At 40.9% G+C, this 9,763-nt stretch overlaps 1 protein-coding gene across 1 annotated transcript in view; it reads right to left on the bottom strand.

Moving 5' to 3' along the window:
* Positions 1-9,328, bottom strand: part of slc45a4a (solute carrier family 45 member 4a) — a 45,829-nt gene extending 36,501 nt beyond the window's left edge. Inside the window, exons 1-2 of the mRNA XM_020597580.1 lie at positions 9,095-9,328; positions 8,003-8,079 (exon numbers count right to left, since the gene is read on the bottom strand). The gene's annotated coding sequence lies outside the window, so the exon portion shown is untranslated. The remainder of the gene's footprint in view (positions 1-8,002; positions 8,080-9,094) is intronic.
* Between the last annotated feature and the right edge of the window lie 435 nt (positions 9,329-9,763).

Here is a 9,763-nt window from a genome sequence, read left to right as displayed (position 1 = left end):
AGAATATGTAGAGATACTGCTTGCAAACCAATGATGGTAAGATGATGTTATGGGGTAGGACTGGATAAGTCTGACTTCTTCCTACTCCATTCAAGCATGTACTAGGTATAAGCAAATTGATATTGGATTAGCATTTGTTGGATATGTGTAAAATTATGTGTGTTGATATATCAACTGTCTTTACATGCTTGAAAGAATAAATAAATAAATGGTGCAGTGCTGCTGCAGTGCAGAGAATGCAGGGTGTGGGCACATGTATACCAAAGTGCACTGCCGTCAGTGACAAATCCCTAGTCATAACACGGGGCTTCTCTCATTTTACTGGCTAATATGAATATGACATGCTGTTCACATACACGTTGAGGAGAAGCACTCACTGACTTATTCTTCAGTCTTGGCTTCACCAGAGCCGCATCCTCTCGAGATAAGAGGCTAAATGAGTGTTAACTCTGAGTTGAGTCAATCTACCAGTCACTCTGCTGACAGGCTGATCAAGTCAGGAGTCAATCAAGTATTGAGCGAGCTGGACTGACTCAAGGTTTCTCAAACTGCTGAGGCTTTGGGGTTAACGCTTCCACATGTGGTACAATTATGGCTTGATTCTAACAACCTTCAATCAAACTACAGAAAATAACATTGCTAAAAACAGAACATATGAAATGCTGTTTTTTCTTCTAACTTTGCTGATTTTGAACCACCTTCAAAAACACACAATACAAGGCTTTCTAGTAAAATGATCAAAATCTTTTCTGTTGTGTGTTATTACATATTTAAGTTGATTGATAAAGTAGATACATCAGTATGTTTAAGGGTGACTTTAATGTTTTTATTATAATAAAACTGCTCCACCAGGGTCAGCACTGCTCGCTTATGAAACTACTATGTTAATGTTTTAATTCATATTGTTTAGATTATAATTAAAATAAAGGAAGTTAGTGTGGGAAACTATTCACATCAGGATGCTCATTTTAACTGAATGAGGAGTTTTGAGGTTTCAAGTCAAGTAAAAATTAGCATCTGTTTGCTAAAGTAGCAGAAAGCCCTGTTCAGAAGGGCTTACAGTGAGCAGGGATTTAGAAAACAGACTTTCATTATTATTACCTGAACATACTTTAATCCACTAGGCCTCCCGATATGACCCTGTCTAGACAATGCATGTCAGCCTAGTGTCTAATATCTCATACATTTAGTACCATTTTTATGTGATATGCTGACCCAGAAACTCAGTTTCACAAATAGCAAGCTAACAGATGATCATCAAGTACCCCGCATGTAAAATGTTGTGGTAACTCCAGCATGACTGAATGCCTGAAGCTGGATGCACTGAGGTTTTGACAAGCTGCTGACAGCAGCCTTGGCCTGCTTCTGCACCAGAGTCACATTGCTGGCTCCTCCCACACACACTAACACCACAAACGCACACATGCACAGACGACTATAATTTACCACCTCATGCCCTGTCAGTGCCCCCTCTCACTAGAGTACCCCCTACCCAACATCAGATTACCACAGCCCCACCCCCTCTAGTTCTGTCCCTCTGACCTCGTAGGGCCAGGCCCCTTTTGGGTGTGTGGCCTGCTTCCACTCATACTGTGGGGATGTAAACCTGTTTACAGTCACACTGTGGGGCTTCAATGTCCTTATGGTTCAAATAAAAAAGTCAGAGTGATGACTTGGTTTAAGATTAAGGTGAGATTAGGTTAAAGGGTTAGGGATAGGCAAGTAGTGGTTATGGTTAAGGCTCGGGTAAGTCTCCAGGAAGTAAATGTAACACAACGTGTCTGTGTATTTCTGTGGATATCCTGCCCCTAGCAGTCCCCTGAGGCCTTACCCACAGGGGAGCTGTAAGCCAAGCAGAAGACAGGTTAAAAAAAAAAAAACAAGAGCGTACAGAGAGGGGATACTGATCTAATGTATCACACCACTGGTGGGTGTGTTTTTTTCTCAAGCACCGTCAGTCACACACTGTAGCTCTGTCTCTCTCTCTCTGATCAAAACAAACACATAACCCTAAACCTGCCTCCAAGTCAGTTCACATCTCACACAGCTGCCTCAGCTCACTACTTAGACACAGCTAAACACACAGCGCCAATAAAAACTTGTTTTCATCTTGTAACCAACGTCAACGTCATCATTTCACACCAGCACATCTGACAATGAGCCAGAGGAATTATAACTGCCTGCACAGATATGCTCAGGATAACACGAGACCTCAAGATGGTAAGTTTTAGCCCCGCCCACATGTCTAGTGGAATATTCCACTGCACAGCTAACACGCTAATACATGCGTGCATGCACATGCACACACACACACACACACACACACACACACACACCTGATGCTGATAAAAACAAACTGAAATCAACAGTACCACACTCTTTGACCTGCATTTGACTAAGCTGTCAACAGTAAAGTGAAATCATTAAAATGTGTAAACACTTGCTAATAATCATGCAGACCAACCTTTTGGTTAAACATTGCTCCATCTTACCTTTGGCAATGGTTTAATCACAGACAAACATGCTGCTCTATCATTTCTAGATGTCTAGTTGAAACAAACCCCTCAATTAATAATAAAGAAGTATGATATAGGAAGAACTATAACACCCTGGAGTTTATAGTGGCTTCAGGTTTCCACAGTGCAGTGTAAAATGTATTGAACAAGCAACGCACCATATGCTGATGCACTATCCACCAGTATTTATCATTTATTACCTATACTTTGCTATATATTTTGGATGTAGCCATGTCAGTTAAAACAAACATTATATGATGAGTAACCAATGAGGAGTGAATGAACTCGACAACTTAAACAGAAATGGCAGGTTATGTCTGTCAGCTGGCTTTCAGTCACCTCACTGGAATACAACTGTATTCCAATGTTCATCTTTAGTCTCAACAACATAACATTATGAGCAAAAACGATCAGTCATGGGGCTGATTTAACCATCTGGTGGAGTATTTAATCCAAAGTGCTTTAAAGTACCATGAGTGAACACATTTTTATACTTAGGAGGCTTCAGTAATCGAGCTTCACCCTACTGAGTGACACAAAAACAGGACAAACACACAATACAGACAGAGAATGCAAAAGAGCAACAGATATTAAGTCCTTCTTTAAGCAAATGACACACAAACACTGCTGTTCCAGTAAGATACTATGCATCAGAGCACTTTATGGTGGTGACACACAGCCACCCAAGCCTGTTTACCTGATACAGTTGATTTATAAAGTATCAGTTTTATACCGTTTCAAGGTCTGTCCACTTCTGTGAGAAATCAACATTTTTTGTAAAAAGCTGACATGTTGAGCCCTCTTTCTACCACAAGTCCATTAGCTCAAAAGGTGTGTGTGTGTGTGTGTGTGTGTGTGTGTGTGTGTGTGTGTGTGTGCACGAGTGTGTTCCCATTACTTTGAGTGCAGTATTACTAACAGTGCTAATGACAGTAATGGCACACAGCCAGCTATCGTCATCTCCACCCCAGATACCAGACTACCTGTCTACCTGTCTGACGGGCAGCCTGTCAACACTGCTCACATCTAGAACCAGTTTCACAGACATAAAATTAACCTACAATGTTTTCTTAAGGTGTTTTCATACTCTGTCCCGTTTAAGTGAACCAGACTCAGTCCTTCTTTAAAAAACGGACCAAAAATGGGACCAATAAAAAAGGGACTCAGTTCTTATTGTGTTCATACTGCGAGTACATTTGAAAGAGGACTGAGGTTCTCTCTGGTCCACTTCAGCCCTCTTTCTGTTCATACTATAGCGAATGTGGAGCTCTCAGACCTTTACTGCTCTCACATATGGCTTTTATGTCAAAGGATTCCCTATTTTATTTCCTTTTATTGCATGTGTTAAAGTACTTTTGACAGTTTAAATTTGAATTGACATTGCCTAGGGCAACTGTGAAATTATTACAGACACTGACATTTATTAGTCAAGGAAATTATTTTGAGAATGCAGCCTTTTCACATCACATGTGAAAGGGCCAATTTTTAAATGGGCATCCCCCCCCCCCCCAAAAAAAAAAAACAATCTTTTTCATTAAAAAGATATGCAATAAATTTACTGTGCGGGTAATACTGCAGACCAATAACACAGACCATGTTATGTGATTTTTATATCAATGTAATGAAGTTCTTTGATCGCTGAGGAAAACAATCCTGTCAGGTTCTTTAATCTGTTCATTTCATCAAATTGGTTTTCGACAACCTACAAAAACAGACAAAAGAACTCCACTCCCTTCACACCAAAGGCACACAAAGACTGTAGTAAACAATGCCCTTTGCTGCCTACTCAGTGCCAAATATAAAATATGCAAATTATAACTTTATTTGTCAAAGTCAGCGTCAAACGACAGTAAATATAAACTCCAAACACTTGATTTACAGTGAATTTACGGGGTGTTAGTCTCCGCCCCCTGCCTTTCAGGCATGTGAGATATGTAACACAACCATAATACACTTAAAAGTAAACTTTAGGTGACACAGCAGGAAGCAGAGATAAGTGTGTCAAAACTGGGTGTGGCATTTGTTTCACCCACAAAAACCTAAAAACTGAAGTGAGAGTAACTCAGCTCAAAGTGCAGAGGCCTCAAAGCAGAGCGTAGCTCACTGGTGGAGTGTGAAGATTAACAACAGGCAGAAGAGGCCAAAAATTTTAAGAGTGCTGAAGCCAAATTTGTTCAAGCTTTTGATACCAAGTTCAGACTTAACCAGCCCCGAAGGAGAAAAAAAACAAAACAAAAAAAAAAACAACCTTTATCAAAACATGTGGTGGATTCTTGTGCAATAGGGGAGATTTAGTGAGTGGTGCAGCCACACGAGTATAAGAAACGTTTGTGTGTAATATCACATGAGGACTGGAACAGATAGTTTCCCCACTTGTCATCGAACTGATCATATAGATGCCTTAATGGCCCTAGAGGGGCAGTTTGGTTTTTATAACCAATAAAACAAACAGGTTTTTCTGAAAACTTTAAGCACTTCTTGTCCACGTTAGCCAAAAACTGACTGAAACTTCATTCTTGACCTTGACAATTGTAGTTGACCCGCCTGCCTGCTGAGTAAAATATGCGATAGGAATGAAAGCTCTGGATCTGCTGCTAAATGGTCACTATGGTACGACTTTGGTTTGCAAGGAGCCAAGGAGAAGAATAAACCGTCAACCTCTGAACTGTTTTTGAAATGCCCAACGTGAACACCAGCTCGTTTCTCTCCAGTGTTAAATGTAATACTCTGTTGAACACATACAACTTCCTTATGGCTATTAAGCAGAGATGTTCACAAGTCACAGAATGCAAGTCTGAGGTCTATGTGGGACACAAGTGCAGCTCAAGTTTGAGTTGCCAACTCAAGCGCCCATCTCTGTTATTAAGTGACGAGTTTAAACCACCTGGAGTAAAATCCAGAAGTGAAGTGGCTGCTGGGTGCAGGACTGGAGCTCAGTGGGTGTGAAAATGGAAATTAACAAAGAAATCAGACACAAATATAAAAAAAAAAAAAAGCAGCAGTGGAAGAGAAACAAATCAGAGAGAGGGGAGCTGAAAGAAGAGCAAGCAAACAAAGAGCAAAGTCTCTATTCTTAGAACACATTTTATATTAACAACCATCTCTCTGGCTGCAAAGTATATCTGCATGTGTGTCATGTGTGGGTCAGCCAGCTCAAAGCCAGGGCTAAATACAGTACTGCCATCTGATACGGACTTTGATAACAGACCACCACTAGAAAAACAGCCAGTCATGCATGTACTGTTGCCAACAGTCTCCACACACAGAGCTATGACACACAGACACAAAAAACAACCTGCACACTCCTGTCAACGCACAGCTATCGGACTGCAGATGAACCAAACTCTAACAGTTACATTCTGCTTTTCCTGGTCTCAGCTGTGTGAAGGGGAACTTGAGAGATGCTAACACTGCAAAACGAGGTAGCTGAGAAGTGTGTACCCACCTAGAAAATCAACACGCCACCAGATCTTTACACAAAAATCACACTCCAATTTGTCTATTGGGTCCGAAACTGTGACAAAAAATAAATAAGTAATGGTTAAGTTTTTCCCTCAGTTGCCAAATATTGTGAATCCAGCTGGCTTCAAACAACACAAACCGCATTTATAGCTGCAACAAGTGTGAGTGTGTGGAAGATCTGGTAAAGATAAGCGAGGCCAATGATGTAAGCGAGACAACGCTCCGAGCAGAGATGTTAAAAAAAAAAACATAACTACTCACACTGGCAGCAGTGCAGAGATGTTGGCTTCTAAAAGGTTTGGGCGAGACTGACCTCTCCAGCAATGAGGGATTTTCAATTATTTCTGCTTAATCAGTAAGTTACCTTCTCATTTCTTGTAGTTTCATAACAAATACCAGAAGAGCTGGGCAGAGCTGAGCAGAGTGGAGCAGAGTGGGTTGATTTGGAGTTTCATGCTAATGCTACCTTAATTTACATAATGTAGCTTAAAATGCAGCACTGTTTTTAGGCTAAGTGCCCAGTAAACCTTTCCTAATTTTGCCTTTAACCTCCACATTTAGTTAATTTGTGTTTTTCCCCATGATCAAAAACCAGAGCTATTGAGAATATATGATAATCATCTAAAACCTCCTTGCAGTAGAACTCCTTTTTGTTTCAGAGAACCTACAGCTTGCTCCTGCTGAGACTCTCAAGCTTCTTCATGTGGTGTGGAAACCATTAAACAAACAGATCTGGAGTCACAGTGAGTGTACTGGTTTTGGCTTGTATTGCAGTATCCCATAGCAGTATTAGAGCACGCCAAAGTCAGTTTGGTGGGTGACTCTATAAGTATGTTTCTGTGCATTTGGACCACAGTTCAACTCCTAAAACAAACCTTTTAAGGTGAGGATCTCCTACAAAAAAAATCTTATTTGTACAGTAGGCTGGCTGCTTGTGATCCTAAGACATTATTTATGTTTATGGAAATATGGTTCCGTTCAATAGGAAATACAAGAATAGTTCAATTAGGAAAGGTTTACTGGGCACTTAGCCTAAAAACAGTGCTGCATTTTAAGCTACATTATGTAAATTAAGGTAGCATTAGCATGAAACTCTAAATCAACCCACTCTGCTCCACCCAGCGCTATGCTTTGCCATGCTCTGCCCAGCTATTCAGGTATTTGTTAAGGGCTTAGGGTAGAACTTTACTGATCCCACAGTGGAGAAATTCCAGTGTTTCAGCAGTAGTAAGGGACAAAAACAACAGAGAGCAAGCAACAAGACACCATAAGAACAGATACCATAAGAACAGATACCACACAGCTGTTATGAAACTACAAGAAATGAGAAGGTAACTTACTGATTAAGCAGAAATAATTGAAAATCCCTCATTGCTGGAGAGGTCAGTCTCGCCCAAACCTTTTAGAAGCCAACATCTCTGCACGGCCGCCAGTGTGAGTAGTTATGTATTTATTTAACACCTCTGCTCGGAGCATCGTCTCGCTTACATCACTGCCATCATTGGCCTCGCTTATCTTTACCAGATCGTCCACATACAGCATGGAAATGTATGCAAATGAGTAAAAGCCTTTGTATATGAATATTTGTATACTGGGGTGTTTGTATACATTTGTGTAAATGATTTTATGTCCATTAGTGTGTGTGTGTGCTCATGCGACTGTCAGCGCGTGACCACTTGTGTAAGGCTACATTTGGGTGACCAACTGTTACCAACTCAGCACCGGCTGATCATTAGTAAGCACTTCATCAAGAGGAAGCTGATTACTTTCACTTCAGCTGAACTGGCCCGTTTCTAGCATGCGACATGACACAAAAAGGCAGGTTTTTAAGGAAGAAGTGTGCACACTTTGTGTTTGTGCATGTTAGTGCTGATGCTGTTGGGTTCGTCCAGACCACAATCAGATCAAAAAGTAACAAACACACACACACACACACACACACACACACACACACAAAGTGATGAGTGAATGAAAGGAAAATGGATACTACCTCTCTGATGTTTCTGTGTGGAAATCTGACTCACCAAAAGACCTTGAAAGCTTCATAAATGTCGCTGAGATGTTGTCGTTTGGTCCAGGCTGCAATATTAAGCAGTCGTACCTGCAATCATACAGACAACGATGCGTTAAGAGCCACTGAATCAACACTTACCAAAAGGCACAAACACACACAGTGTTTCAGCTCTTACTGTACATTAAATCAATACAGAACATGCGCTCATACTGTATTGTCTCATGCACACAAGCATGAAGTGTATCCAGTAGTCTCCAATACACCAGAACACATAAAACCCAGAAAAACACTAGTTCTCTCTAGTAACTCTTCTATCATTCTGCCTTTGCTCCAGTAAGTTGACAGAGCTGCAGCAGGCAAAATCATATTTCAACTCACATTTTTTTCCACTTAAATGCAGAATGTATGTAGAATCAAGTGTGAAGTTGTCGAGATCGATCTAATGGAGGCTTCCAGTTAGTACGCAATATGAAATGGATGTACATTAAAGAAGAATATAAATGATTCCTGACAGCATATGATAGATTTTTACTGTTGAATTAACACTGACTTGAAGCTCTAAGTCTTGTGCTTTTTATAAACACTCACATCTGGGAACATATAAACACATCAAAAAAGGATGACTAAGGGACTAGACACCAGGTCATCCTTTATTTGTAGTCTGCAAGAGCAGCAGCCCGGACTAAAACCATACAGGTTTGTTTATATCTTTAATCATTATCAGCCACCACAGCAAACCTCTTCCTGGTTAAATTATAAAGATGAAGTGATGAAGGAAATGGGGCTTTCACCCCCAAGCTGTAACTCTGGGCATCTACTGTTTGTAAACCTTTACCTGCTTTCCCCTTACACCGTCTTCACAACCCCTAACTACCCTCACTTTATAAGTACAACAACCTGTTTATGCAGCCTGGCTGTTTTTGTTTTTGACACAGGCCTACAGAAACTACTGAATATGCCGTCTCCTCCTCCCCCCCCTCCCTCTCTCTCTGCAGCAGCAGCAACCTGAGATGCTGTTTATTGCCGGAGCCGACAGCGGCCAGCAATTGTTTCATACCCGTACCCTGTCGTCGCCGGTGTTTTAACCGGACACCGCGCTCACCTCGCCGGGTTGTGTCAGCCGCTGGCTCCGTGCTCTAGTCCGCTGACGCTCGGACAGTCACTCAGCTCCGCTGTAGGCTTTATTGCATAGGTTGTCTGTTGCTCCTGCAACTGAAGCCAGGGGTTTAAATGCGCCTTTAAAGGGATATCTGTCGGAAGAAGAGACGTAGCGCTGGCTTCCGCCGACGTCACAACTGATTTGCATAAATGGGCGGGGCCGTGGCAGTGGTACACAAGGAAGATGAGTGGCCTTAAAGGAGAATACCGTAAGATTTGCTTTTCCTGGTAGACATTCACTCAGGTACAGCTTTTATGTACTCGTACTTTACTTGAGTATGTCAATTTATCCATATCTACACTTCCTTTCCACTATATTTCAGAGGGAAATGATGAGTGGGGTCAAATGTAACACCATGACAGTAAAGCACCCACATCAGTCATATTTTAGTATGAGAATGTATTATATCAGCTGATGTCATATTTTTTTGTAAAAGGTACAATTTAAATTTATTTTTGAGATGTAAGACAGCAAAATAACAAAATAAAGATGTTATAAAAACTATAAAAACATGTTTTTTTAGTAAAAGCATTGTTCAACAGCAGTTATGAGTGTAATGAAACCTGTAGTTTATTGATCTGCACTAAGACCATAATGCAGATCATATCAACG

This window comes from Monopterus albus, unplaced genomic scaffold (genome assembly GCF_001952655.1).
Source record: "Monopterus albus unplaced genomic scaffold, M_albus_1.0 scaffold34.1, whole genome shotgun sequence".
NCBI classification, from domain to species: Eukaryota; Metazoa; Chordata; class Actinopteri; order Synbranchiformes; family Synbranchidae; genus Monopterus; species Monopterus albus.
This window is presented reverse-complemented; position numbering and strand designations above follow the sequence as displayed.